The sequence below is a fragment of the Lepeophtheirus salmonis genome, chromosome 14, assembly GCF_016086655.4.
Source record: "Lepeophtheirus salmonis chromosome 14, UVic_Lsal_1.4, whole genome shotgun sequence".
NCBI lineage: Eukaryota > Metazoa > Arthropoda > Copepoda > Siphonostomatoida > Caligidae > Lepeophtheirus > Lepeophtheirus salmonis.
Window position 1 is genome coordinate 28,556,512 of NC_052144.2, and position 15,380 is coordinate 28,571,891.

Below are 15,380 nucleotides of genomic sequence, written 5' to 3' on the forward strand. Positions count from 1 at the left end.
TATCTCGAAGATTCGCGCCAAATCGCAGGGAAAATTCTTTGAGGCTCAGGAATTCCGAAGATGAGGATCTTAGGACATGATATGCTGCGGCAGCTGCTACCGCTTCCTTCCGAAACAGAACTCCACTCTTGCAAACAATCCGTTTTACAGATTGAATGATTTGCTTTTTGGAATCTCCAGACACATTGGCTTCAGCGAATCGTAGGATTTCCCTCTTTGACTTGGTTAACCGAGTATTACTACTATCCGGTGCAAACGTGAGATATCCACTTTTGTCTGCAACTAGAGTAGTATACGTGTCCACAAGTGTTCCACAATTCGTACAGACATTTAAAGAATCGTCTGTCTCAAACTCGACGCCTCCACAAGATGGACATTCACTCACACTTCGTACAGAGGACATTATTGACTTAAATCACTGGGTGACTGTTTCCTACTAATGCAATTCCTTATTAACAACCTTAACGGATAAAATTATTTTTATGAGAAGAAAAGAAAAAACGAGGGGTCTGTACAGCGCCGCCATTCACTTCGGCAAGCGATATGGGAGGGAGGGTTCCGGCCGGCTTTCTGACCCTAAAAAGAGGGAAATAACGTTTTTTTAAAAACAAAATATTTGTATTATATTAAGAAAGAGAAAATATATGGCGCATCTTTAAAGATCCATGATGCTTTTTGCATCAAAGACAATAATATCATTTAACGATATTTCGAAGTATGCAATTATGACTGTTATTAAATCTCATGTTGTAGTATGCAAAAAAAATAACAACATTACAATAATCAGAGGTGTTAAATAGTCCTTATACTTCGACAAGTCCAAGTTGAGTCTCAAGTATTTGCTCACTAGTCCAATTCTTTGAATATTTTCATTGATTCTAGTTAGTACGAGGCCTGGAATATTTTTATGGAGGTCAGTTTGAGTCTTCAGATTTCTTTCGAGCTCATTTTTATTCCACAATTATAATATTCAGTGCTGGTGTAATAAACATCATGTTCATTGATATATATTCATTTATAGTCTATATATAATCACATATTGCTTTAAAATTCCCCTTTAATAAACTATATTTTCAAACATTGATCGGGGGAGATTGATTTTACTACTCGATCGCTGATCGGGTCCATAATACCAAGAATTTTCTTGTGTTCAGTAGAAATTCACAAAGGTGGATTATAAAGCTTGTACGAGGGGGGAGGGGTTGTATTTATTTACATACTAAGTATAGGATATTTACATATGCATGTAATAAATCTTGATGGTCAGGAGTGCCTGGACCTTCGGCAAACTCCACCATGGTCTTAGATATTGAGTCTAAGTCAATATATCGCGAGTCTTTGATTGTAAGATCCAGTCAAGTTGAAAGTCTTCAAAATATGGACTTCAGACAAGTCGGGTTCTAGTCCTCACCCTCTTTGTCAATACTATTGAATAAAAAAATTGCAGGAGGAAAAGTGGGTCACTTGGAGCTAGTAGGGTCACTCAATTATCATAATAGCAATAAAGATGTAACAATGTATTTATTTATTAATTTATTGCTCAAGATCTGTATAATAAATACGTAGACAACAAGAGAGAAACGTATTTTCTAAAAGATTTCATTTTGTATATTTTGTTATTATATATGTACGACCTGGCTCCGTTCCCACGACGTTCTTTTTATTTAAGATTACTTAGCTATGTATATGTTATTATTATTAAAAGGCAATGCATCTTTGAACAGGTAAGGAAGATATTATTTAAACTAACAAAAGGAGTGCATAGCAGAGCTGCAAGGTAAGTATTATTCTTTATTCATTTAATCCCTAACGAACATTTGTAAGAGATGATCATGGAGAATAAAAGAAAAAGAGGCCACGTCGTTACCTTCTGGTATCACGCAACCTTTCCTCCAAAAAGTAACAGAAAAAAGGGCAAAAATTATTTGCTCGTAGTTAGCAAATTCTTCTCAGCTATAGAATGATTATTCAATATTGTTCAAGCTTAAAGGGAGCTCCTTCTTATTTAACCAATCAACGTTCAGAAACCTAATTAGGAGAAAAGAAGTAGAAGTATCAATAGCTGACATAGAAATATAATTAGAACAAGGTTAGGGCAAACACAGAAAATTTATTAACGAACACTCTCTCTTTCTCTTTATATTTACGTCATTGGGCTCATTTGTGTAGTCAAATGTAATACATACATAAAAAATCCAAAATGTAGTAATTTAAATTTGTTTTTGTTGTGGATTGATTTTTTATTCATTAACGCTATATTTTTAATCTATATTTGGGGGGGTTCAATGATTATCTATTGTTATATTCCTGCATTTTCGGTCCCAATCACGTCATTCTTTATGTTAGTAAATTTTCAGGAAGAACGGAAAATCGTTGCTGACTAACATTGTCCTAATACATTGATACAAGGTATATTGTTGTGTTAGTATGAGAGAACAAAGAATTTGAAAAAGCTAGCTTTTCATTGGTAGGACATCAACGGAAAAATGTATGAAGAAAACGTCAGGTGTTGAAGTTAAAAATTAAACAACACGGAAAATTATAATTTCCGTTTGACAATCATTGATATCTTTAATATGCATCTACGAGTATACCTACATATATTTGTATATATATATTCAAAACGGAAGCAATCTATAACAGAAAGGAGTGTAATTTCCTCCTCGAATGTATCTACGAGATGTTTAAGTGTTTATATTGTTGTGTACAAGTTGAAACTTGTACGTCCCATAACGCCTTATTTAATTAAAACATCAGTCATTTTAATTACAAATTACTATATAATGTTATGATTCCATTTTGATCTATCAAAATGACTTGTTCATTATGTATTTAGAGTAATATAACTGTAAGCATTACAAATTTATAATAGATGACATAATACATGGAGTGAATGGAGCTTGAGAATTGTTTAATTACATTCGTTTGTAGCCAAAGCGACAGAGAGAGCGCTATCTAGCGGCAAAATAATACATCTCCTTGAATGATAATATTATTTAATAAATAATGTATGTGTATGTTACTCACATAAGGGCTTCAGTAAAAATTCTTCTCAGAATGCCCAATTTGATTAAAGAACTGGTTTAAACAGCAAGCTACATACTTTCATACCACTTAGCAGATAATATTTATATTTTAGTTTGCTCATGCCCTGAACTAAAATAAAAAAAGGGGAGAAATGTATAATTTTTATAACATTACATATACATACATCCAACTATAGTTTAAAATCTTCAATTGATTCATGAAACATTATTTGACCCCGATATGGCCTTTCAAATAAATTACGTCTTTTTATATTACATATACCATTGTGATGAATCATTTATGCTGTTTTAAGTGCTATTTGCAGCGTCTTCAGAATAAGTTTTTTATTATAAATTAACCCTAATACGTCAAGGAATACAAAATAGGTAGTCCAGACTCAGTTTTGAGAAAAATCATTCTAGCTTGCTTTTGTATTGATGGACCACTAATGTCAAATAGTCATTTTTATTGAAAAAGTCCAGCATGATATGATTAATATTATCAACGATTCCAGGCATATTCTAACTAGAATGGCTCTTATTTCTTCATCATAATAAATAATTCATCCCATTTTTTGACTAGAACTTGTACAATTAACTCTAATACAAGTTACAACTTTTACAAAATCGCAACTTGTACACAAGATATATCTAACATTACTCTGTTAATATATATATAAATATATATGTATATTTTAATGTTAAAGAATAAATGTCATCTACTTGTGAAATATTTTTTTTGTCAAATGTATATAATTAACTTTTCAAACGTTTTTTTGATCCAAACATATCAATTTATGAATACGTATTTCCTTTCATGGAAACAGTAGTTTAAATATTATCATCCATAGAATCCATTTTAATTATTAATACAAATAACTAATCAGTGGTTAGATTATAATAAAATAAATTTGTATTTATATCCTAGAGAGAAACTTACATTCCTTTAAATCTTTGGGAGATTAAAATACGTCTAGTTATTGTTAAACAGTCGTTAGGGTGTCTCCAGATGATATCTTCATATCATATTTTGTATATATACATAGGGATTATTAGATTCCAAAGTAATGTTAGCCTTCATAGGGATCAAATCCTCAACAGCTATAAGTTTATAAAAACGAGGGGGGAAAGAAACACTTCTTCTCATGACATAGTATTTAATATTTATGTCCATAACATCTTTTAATGTTGTATAATATTTCAAAATATTTAGATCAAACAACGTATAGCGTTTATATACTGTATACAAGTTACAAATTGTACCAGTTGCCAGGGGTGTAGGTTTTTTCATCACTTGGTGGGGCTTAGCCCAAAAATTATATACACCATTATGTTGTTACTAATATAAGTGGGTTTATTTTTAAGACATATACCAGCAGAGGGTGCCCGCGTTGCATGGCTGAATAGAAGGGAATAGAAACAAAGAATGAAGGTAGAAGAAAAGGGACGGATAAAGTGTTAAACCAAGTAGCGCATCGAGCACCGTTAGCCTGAGGAAATAGTATGGTCAATATTTGCAAATATTTTGCAAGATGTCGCTTTTCATGACGGCTGTCATTTACTTATTCTACGTACTGCGTAGTATTAATAATTTAGAATAAGTAATAATACCTATGTAATTTATTCTTGTCTTAAATATTTTACATTTAAATATTATTATAAAGCAAATTTGAAACAAATTGCTCTAAAATAATGGGTGATTGCAGTGTCCGAGGATGTATAAATAGATCTGAGTCAAATTTCCAAAAGCTTCAAGGAAACGTTCCCTTTTTTAAATTTCCCATTACAAAAAAATCCAAAAGAAGTCGCAAGAAGAAAAAAATGGATATCAAATCTTAAATATCTTCCTAATTGGAAACCGGCTGACCATTCTGTATGTGAAAATCATTTTGAATCATAACTCCCTTTCTATAATTGCTCAAGCGAAAAGTATATGAACAATGAAGTAATCAAAATAGAAACAGTACAGTACTTGACTCATTCACGAAAGAGTAGGAAATGATTCTCCAAAATGCTTGAAATAATATGTAATACCTCTGGGCGGACAAAAAAGTAAATTTTGACATGATATATTTTTTGCTAATAATGACGTCTCGTCCAGCCTTGTCTTAAATTTTAATGACGCGTCTGAATCGGACGAAAAAGCCGTCCCATAAAACAATCTTTGATAAATAACGTCGTCATAGATGACTACCAGTGATGTCATCCTAAATCTATCATTTATAATTTTAATAAGCTTAATTTAGACTTCAATTATTTACACATCAAGAATAATGACTAAACATTCACGTGTTTTAAAGATATTTAAATTTAATTTTACTAAAATAATCCAAATTATAAACTGTGATCCTTTTTTTATAATATTATTGAACATTATGCCTTGTAGACGGGACTTTAAAATTTGGGAGTTTCTCCCGCATTAAGGGCCAATACAACAATAGATTGTATATTGATCTATGAATGATACAGTAGGATGCTCTTCGTCTACATGTTGCAGAAAGAACGTGGAAAAGCGAGGACGCAGTCAGGATCCCAATCCATTTTTCTTATTAAAAATAGTAGAAAATGGACTCTTCCATTCTCAACCATCAAGTTTTTTATCCTAACATTAACTTTCTGAGAAGAATATCACTAAAACAATAAGTACACTGTATTATAATATCAGCTCTTAATTTTGCCCTTCATCAATGTTGTTCTGATCGTTTATTGGCTGAATTAGATTGAACTCTTGTTATGAATTGGCTAAATAGTAACTACCTACTGATTTTGAGCCTTTCCCCTGTTTTTTTAAAGGGAAGATTGTCATATACAAAAATGTAACGACGTGATGGATGTGGAAAGGAGGAAGGGATCAAGAGTGTCATTGGGGAATCTACAAAACAATATTCAGCAAAAGTTTGAGCACAGCCTTTTAATAGTTAAAATTGTATAAAACATATCCTAGTAAGCGGGATTTGCTATTTTTAGTTTATTGTCTAAACAAGATTTTTATTTTCCAAAGCTGTTGCAATATTCTTGAGGACAGAACATCTAAGTATGAAGTAATGACTTGTGCGTGTGTTTATGAAAGAAGAAGAGTAAAAATCAGGGTTTGCGCATCGGGAGTTATAAGTGTAAGTCCTTGTTAGAATCGGAGAAAAATTCAAGATCGACATGAGAGTAATTCCAGCCTATGTGTCTTTGATATATACAGAGTGGGATTTGAGTTTATTTACTTCCTCTCACGGCTGCTTGCAGCTGATCTACTAAAACGTTATGACAGCTAAGCTGCTCTTCTCACAAATATTCGTCAAATTCTCCGGGCGACCTCGTCAATTTTCTGTTTATTTTATTTCAACGCACTGGCGGGAGATATATTATACACCACTAACATTAGGTTAAAACCAAAGGGCATCCGCAGGGTGTGGTCTGAAGAAACTGTAGCCCTCCCCCCCCTAAAAAAAAGGAATTTTTACTATTTACTAGAATTTTAATTTGTTCAGGACGAAAAAAATTTTCAGCAAAAATGTGGGAATTTTTTTTTTGAAGATTTATATTTTTAAAAGAAGGTCTTTTGGGCAAATTATGCAGCAGAGCAAAAAATTTAAACTTTGAATTTTTTTTCCAAAAATTTTAATTTTCTTTGAATAGTTATGAATTTTTAAACTTTTTTCCAAGAAATTTATATTTAAAATTTTTTTAATAACTATGGATTTTCTTAATTTTTTTAATCAATATGGATTTTTATAATTTTTTTCCGAATAATTTATATTTGAAATTTAATTTAAAAATTTTTTTTTTTTAAATTAATTTTTTTGTGAATAGCTATGCACTTTTGAAAATAATTTATTTCTGTAATATTTTTTGTGAATAACTGTAACTTTGTGCAAACTTTTTGTCAAAAAAATATTTTTTTGTGAACAACTCAGGATTTTTGAATTTTTTTTCCCACAAAATTAAATATTGAAATTTCATTTTTAAATTTATTTCCAAAAACCAAGCCCCTTCAAAAATATAATCCTGCGGAAGCCCATGAAACCTGTTCAAAAACAATGCTAACTAGTGGCATGTGACCGAAGAACGAACTATATTTTGTTTATAAAAGTCGTGTAAGGATTACAAACTTGTATTCGAGCTCAGCTAGAGACAAAGTCGTTTTCTATCCATTTTGTGTCGAACTCCAAACATGTTGAGTACTGATCAGGTGGTCGATTTTCAGAGTTCTTCTGTAAACATAGTAATAATATGTAATTGAGAACCGTTATTGAGGACTCTTTTTCCATTTCGCATACCACAAAGATCTCTTTGTTCGTATGTGGAAAGATAGTATACATCAGAAAGAAAGTTATAATCTTCAAAAGGGGTCAAATATATGGAGTAATCGTTCAATACATGAAATTAACACCGCACAAGAAGTCTCTACTCTAGCCTCCTCCCAGTTCCCCAAAGAGAAGAGGTTTTTTTTTTTTCTAAAAAAATCGTTGAAAGCCGTTTGTAATAAATACGTAAGGTAGATGAGTCATCATTCTTGCTTCAGGTAAGGTATTCCTGAGTTTCTGGTTCTAATGAGAACCAAGGGTAAGCCCCCATCAATATGACTCACGATTGATTCTTAATATCAAAATGGCCGGTTCTATATGTACATTAAATAAAGTAGTAATGATCCTCATGAATTAGCTCAAGAAACTCCCTCTTGGGAGTCTTTTAGTAACAATTAAGAAACGACACCCATGAGACATCATGTTTAAAACTCCCTTTTGTTCTATATCCTGCACGACTTTTAATAGAATGATTTTGATTAATAAATACCTTTCTTCGGGGGAAGTCAAAGATTTATTTTGAGAAACCCAGCACCTCAGATGCGGTTATGATCTCAATTGGGGCTCTCACTACAGGATATCAATATCCCTAGAATATATGAGCATATAAAAATATAATTGTTATTATCGATTGCCCTCCTACTTAAAGATTTTTTATAAATATATGAAAATATCTAGCCCGTCAACACAAAAGCATACTGAAAGGATTTTTCTCAAAATTGGAGTAAGAATTATATACTTTTGTACTCTTTGAGAAATAATTATCGATCTTTTCTATCCAAATATAATTCTGATTAATCCTTTGGAAGCGCCTCAAATTGCACTTAAACATGCAAAAGTTCATCGTCAGAATGATATAATTAGAAACGGGGAGATTCGATGTATTTGAAAGGGGGTCTGGTAAAATTATTGTGGATATTAGAAGGTTCCATGGTATTTAGGGAAGCAGCTTTTAATTATTAATCTATTATAGCTGAAACTTTAAACCAAGTTGCGAAATGAGGACCCATGTCATCAACAGTGCAAAAATTTATTGCCGCATATAATTTTTTTTTGTCCGTTGGAGCTACTGTTTAGGTATTATTTGGAGATTAATTAGAATTACAATGTTATCTAATATATTTTACTTTTAAAAAATGCTGATTTTAGGTTTGGAAGACGGAATTAGCTTATCTAAAGAAGATGATTATAATCTTGGGTTTGATTAACCCACTAAAATTTCAAAGATGATTATGTTTATTCTTCGTTTTTTTTCATATTTTTCTTCTTTATTTTTTCATATATAATTCATGTTAAATGATATATTCATAAAATAATTAAACTATGGAGTAGTCAAGTTTCGAGTATGGTCAGTATTTTTATATTTTTTCGGAAGACGTCGCGATTACACGTGCTTTAAGTTTATTCATATTCATATTGATGTTCTAGTCTTTATAAAGTTATATTGAGTTAATTATTTTACTTCTTAGTTATAAATTAATTATTTCAGATGATAAGAATAATATATCGGATTCTTCGGATAATGTTTTAGCTTGTAAGCTCTGCAACTTGTCCTTCAATGCAGCAAACGATCTTTTTGATGATGCAAAGACTCATTTTGAAGAGAACAAAAATAATGCCCCTTATAAACCATCAATCAGATTGTCATAGAGGAGATAAAATTACAAATCAATATGCATAAAGGCATAACTTTTGCTCAAATTATTCGCAAATTTGCCAGTACCATCTTTGAAGATGACAATTGTATACCTACTGTGATGAAAGAACGAAAACTGAAGGCATTGTTTCAGCATGGCTATTGCAGGGTAAGTAGTTTTTTGTTCAAAATATCATTCATATTATTAAGGCCCCAATTCCTTTGTATCTCCTTAGATAAGTGAATTTTGACTTCCGTGTTTCCTTCAAGTGACCCACTCGCTCCCATTGTCTGCCATATATATCTTCGCTTTCAGTATCAAGTTTTCCCATGGAATTTTATAAGTGGTTGTGAAAATTGACCTTAAATGTGATTTTATACCAGAAGCTTGCGATGCATGTGACCGTATAATGTTTTAATATGAATTCAAATTACTAATAGATACATTAAAAAGTCATGAACGAGATATTTAAGTTAATAAAAACTTGAGGAACACACCATTAATAGAAAACCATTTAAAAAATAAATTACGATTTCCAATTGTCGATATATTTTTTTAATTATTTTATATTATCATTGGACACTTATTAGTTTTACATCTAGTATGTCGATTCTTCATGAGAAGATCCTCCCCCATGCTAAATTCAAGCATAATTTATATACTTTATTTCTTTTAATTTTTTATGGAATATAGATCCTTCATCTGAGATAAACTCTAAAAACTTAATAAATTGCGAATTGAATAACGCCCTTTTCTGTTGCCTCCTCTTGAAGGTTCCATCAAAGTCTGTCACCTGTAGCCCGGGATCCATTTGCCCTCTTTTCCGTCTAAAAAAACGAGTATTCCTTTTGCAGACCAGTATTTAGCTGTTCCAACTTCCGATTTAACCTCATGGATTTCCTCCGCCTCCGGAGATACCCCAACAAATGAAGGATTTAAAGATAGAGCCTTGAATTTTAAGCCTTGTCAGAGAAAACAACTGAATTCATCCTCCTCAACGATCTCCTGGTGAATTTTAGAATGGAATCCTCCAAACATGGAGACGGGAATGTTACAGTAAGTATCATCCTCAAGTGGGCAGCATAGTCATACAGCACTTGTAGGGATCAGTTGACTAGCAGAATTCCTCACTCAAAATACTCTTGATATGGTCAAAAAGCTCATCCGCTTTCTTGAAGAACAAGTTGAGGAGCTGTCAATATTCTTATTCATCTTATCATTTAACATAATTTATCACTAAAATAACTAAACTTTAGTTAATAGTTTTTCACCTGTTTATTGTTTTTGTCCTAGTTTCGAACTTGGTTTAAAGCTTTATTCCCGACAGCAATTTTATAATGTGAGGCGCTATTTATCAATTATCATTCATCCCTCTTTATTATTTGAATCCCAGTTTATGAAAAATAACAGACTAACATCTAGCGAAAAAATGTTAAAAATCGTCACCAATGTATCTCCTCAAGCTAATGGTCGTGTTTCGTTACTTCATTTTAATACTTTAATTATAGTTTATTAGAAAGGTTCCTTGATGCTTTGAAATACGGCGGTGACAGAGTTTAACATTGGGCCTAACGTTTCACCTACACAATCAGAGGGCTGGGGTATATTTGAGGATATTAGAAGGGGTAAAAAATGCTCACGGAAGCGCTTGCAGTTTATTTTTTTATCATTCAATAGTTTGATTGGCCGGACATCTATCATAATTGCAATGAAATGGCAAACAATAATATTATCTTGCAATGAAATTGCTTTACGATGATATTACACGGCTCAATTTTTCTCACAATAAAAAATTTACAGGACAATTTTACCACGCAACGAAATTAGCATAACAATTTTGTCCGTAACCTTTGTACCACAATCATTTTGCAGTCAACCATTTGAAAGGGCCAACATTGGGATTAAATCCTGCCCCATAAAAGAAATGAAGGTTTTAAGCTATAGTCAATACTCTTGGGTATCTCAAAATATACCAGAAAATTGAATACAAATCCTATAATTAACCAAAATATGTGTATTGGGTAGGTATATGGTGTACAAAAAGATGTTTCTCCTTTTGTCGAAAGTGTTTCTAGATTAATTTTATGTTAACTCACCACACATGTATATATATATATATCTAATACCATGGGAAATTCTTTATTCGGTCTCTCTAATCCTTTTGTTAGAATGAGTAAATCCATAAAAAATATCCTGAACAAAAAATGTACAAAAAAACAAAATGAAACTAACGATTTCTTTCAATCGCATTTTTATTGTCTTTATGATATGAATTCAAACTATTAAATCAATTCTTTTCATTAATGTATCATCAGCATGACGTTTGACCGTTTTCTATATATATTAAAAAATCTACAAAATCAGAGATCAATCGTCAAAATAATAGATCTACATATTTAGACCATATAGAGACATTTTTCTATTATTCAAACGGTAAGAGTTGATATTTTATACAAGTTGAATGTTAAATACGCAGCTACCAATGAGTTCAATGATAATGAATAATAACATCCTTCTGATAAAATTAGATTTAAACATATTATTAATTCCGTGGTTTATTTACAGCTCTATACTGGCCTCCTTTTGTTTAACCTATTATCCACATGTTTTTCAGTTTTTTGACTTGCCTCCACATAATAAATGATTATTTTCTTCAGATTTGCTTGTTTTGATAAATTGGTCATGAACTCTATTGTTATGCAGACAAAGTAAAATAACTTAATTGTCTATAGTTAGCTACTCAGTTAATCTAAATAGCACAAAAAACGGTGATTGTTCTCATGCAGATAATAGGTTTTACAAGCAGAGGGTAACATATACAGGGTGCGCAACATAACTAGAGATGGGTTTTGTGTAAGAGCGCGAGGAAAAAGAGGAGCAAGAAATATAGTACTACTGAATTAGGACCAAATTGTTAATATCAGCTGCCTATTATATGAATATATATGAAAAGGAATTACTGCTATAAAGAGGAGAACCTTCTACAATTAAAATAGCGTACGTACAGGGAAAATATTAAATTATATTTGATATCATATATATATATATATTATTGTATTTTTAAGACAGTTGACACCAAAGATAGATGAGAATGCTTACTTCAGAAGATCCCCATGACTTATTAAATAATGAATAACAGATAAGACAGAGCACACACATTAACCTTTTTTTCCTTTTCTGATGTATAAACTTCGTTTTTTCTTTACACATATCTCTTCTTTAAAAATAACTTCCTTTTTTATAAGGCGTGGCAATCAGGATGTAGAAGTAGTAGAGAAATGGGCGTGGTTTCATGCTGGAGACAAGATTTTAAAGTTTACTAGGAAATGTATTCAATTGCTAGAATTATTTGGAGTAATGAGGAACGTGCGTTTGCTGTCAAAAATAAATATTGCAAAAATGGTTTCATAAAGTATTTTACAATGTTAGAATAATTGGAATTTAGTTCCTGATTTTTAATGGTGAGATTTATGAAAAACAGATAATTGCTTCAATTTCTAATATGCAAAAAAATTTTTTTTTTTTTCAATTCATTTCCATAATTTGAAAATTATAAGATTTTTTGAACGCGAATAATTCCACAGATAGTTGGTGCCATTAGATCCTAAATTGTTGCAGTTGGTCTAAATTGGGAGACTGGAACGGGATTATTTTCGACTAAAATGATAATCCATATTGCATAACTAAAATAAATATATTACTAATTAATTATGCAACCTCTTACACCTCACAATTAAAAATATTTTTTGAATATTTTTTTTTAATTTATGTTAATTTTTGATATTTTTTTCCAAAAACTGTAATATTTGAGTGTTTTTTCAAAAAATGTAATATTTTAAAATTAATTTTAAATTTTTTAAAAAAAAATTTAATTTTTTTCTACAAAATTTAATTTTTAATTTTTTTTCCAAAAAAATTATTTTCATTGAATATCTATGGATTTTTTTTTTTTTCCAAAAATTAAATTATATTTGGATTTTTGAAATTTTTGTTATAAAAATTATCAACAATTATTGAATAATAATTATATTAATGAGAATAATTACCAACTCAATGTAAAAAAATATTTAAAAAAAAGAGAAAATGGTTTTTAAAATACCAAAGTTTGGTTTATTCATTGAATTGACAATTGGGGGCTTCACCTATCTGATATAACTGTGTATAACCAAACTTCAAATGTGTACACTCACAATTTAACAAAAATAAAACTTTTCAAACATATAAAATTTGTTTTATTATCTTTTGAAAAAAGGAAGTTATGTAGCTACGCCCTTTCAATATCAATTACCAATTAGTTGGATTTATTCAAAGATCTCACATCTATGTATGGTAAACGTTTGTTTCATAAAGCCTTAGTCTGACAATATCCTAATATATACTATACTCAATTGAGGGCGTCAGCATGGATGGGCTAAAGGGGCTGTAGACCTCCCCCTCCGTACATTAAGGATTTTTTGCTTTTTACTAGATTTTTTCTTTCGTCATTCGTTCAAATTATCCAGTAGAGCAAAATAAATTTATTATTTGAATTTTTTTCCCAAAATATTTAATTTATTCTGTAAAGCTATGGTAAAATTTTTGAAAAAAAAAAATAATTTTGGGTTTTTTTTTTCTAAAAAAATAAGTATGTAAAATTAAAACAAAAAAATTTTTTTTTTGAATATCTGTGGAATTTTAAAATTAAAAAAAAAAATTAATTTTTCTGTGAATAGCTATGGATTTTTGAAATAATTTTTTGTCTATAGGATTTGAAATTTTTGTATTTCTTTTCAAAAAATTGTATATAAGAAACTTAGTTTTTTAAATATTTTTCCAAAAATCTTAAATTTAATTAAATTACATTTTTTAATTTTTTTTTTTAAAAATAAGAAATTTAAATTCGGAAATTTTCTTTTCAAAAAATATGAAATTAAATTATTATTCTATGAATAACTATGGATTTGTGAAATTTTTGGATTTTTTTCCAAAAAAATTCCCAAAACCAAGCCACCTCACGCCCCCACAAAAAAATAAATTAATAGATATTAATTCTGCGGACGTCCTTGTCACAAGTTACATAAAAATAACACTGTGTTTTGGTCTCAATTCTTGATTTTTTTTCCTTTATTTTCCCCTTGCCTATCAAGGTTCTGAACAATAATTGATTTAATTAGAATCATCTCTTGATAGAAATCTATGAACAACTATTGAATTATAATTCTATTAATAGTTTGCTGAGTACAAACTGTTTTTGAGTGCTATATGAGTATCAGAATATGCTCATTGAAATATTTTAAAGAAATTACATATATTATAATTTGCTATTAAGGCCTATGCAAAGTACAAGGTGGTCTGAAATAAACTTAAAAAAATCAAGGAATTATTTTACAGCCATGATTTTATTATTTATTGGAGTATTGAATTCAAAGTTGGGAAATTTAGAGTTAAAAGTAGAAATTTGGCCCAGTTTCAATGGCTACCTCGAAACGTAGTCGAAATTAGGAGAAATATGAGACAATCTCCTTTAAGGACAGGACCTGATGACTAACTGGAGGAATTAATACTCCTCTTGAAGGTGCTGATGGACTTGCTCTCCCCGATGCTCAACCAATAATAGTCCAGAGGATTGAGGTTGGGAGATGAAGAAGAATTAGGCCTTTCTCAAGTCCAGAATTTTGCAAATTTTGACTTGATAATATATTGCCATGATTTTCGATTTTCTTCTTGTGAACTAATTATGTAAGCTATCTAAACAAAACTTAACAAAAAGAGAGAAAAATAACTGTACTTAATTTTTTTACTTTAGTCAAATTAAAAAAATGGGTTGTCAGATGTTGCAAATTAGACTAACAGTTAATTAATTTTTTTTGATCTGACTATATCTAAAATCTCCCGTATAAACCGTTCACTTTCTACTCCAACACTTCTATTATAATTTGAAGATGATTTTGGTACACACTTCAATACAAAATGTGGTAGCAAGCCTGTTGCTGGCGGCCTTATATTTATTTTATAACATCATCACAATAACGTGCTGCTTAAACATATTATAAAGTCGATATCGGTATTGACCTGTACTAAAGGCTACCGTATTTAAAGTGAATATTGAGACAGTCTCAACCTTTTTTTCAATAAGTATATTCGACTAATTACGCACGTTCCTCACTACTTCAACGTATAATAGCCTCTGACTGTATTTCCACTTTAAGCTTTGAAATCATGTCTCTAGAATGAAACACCGCCCAACCCCCTACTACTTCTACATCCTGATTTCCACTCATTATAATAAAGGAAGTTATTTTCTCGTACCTCACATGTATATTAGATAACCAATAAAAACAGGTACAAATGGATTAAGAGTCGGTTCAGTTGACAAGAAGTTCACTCTACTCCTGCTTAATAATATAAGACTTCAATTAAGTATAATTTGCAACAAATAC

At 30.5% G+C, this 15,380-nt stretch overlaps 1 long non-coding RNA gene across 1 annotated transcript; it reads left to right on the forward strand.

The window, feature by feature from the left end:
- Positions 1 to 1,653: 1,653 nt before the first annotated feature.
- On the forward strand, positions 1,654 to 9,500 carry LOC121129909 (uncharacterized). The gene is made up of 3 exons (XR_005868566.2): positions 1,654 to 1,724; positions 8,814 to 9,129; positions 9,197 to 9,500. It is a non-coding gene; the product is annotated as an uncharacterized lncRNA (long non-coding RNA).
- Positions 9,501 to 15,380: the final 5,880 nt, after the last annotated feature.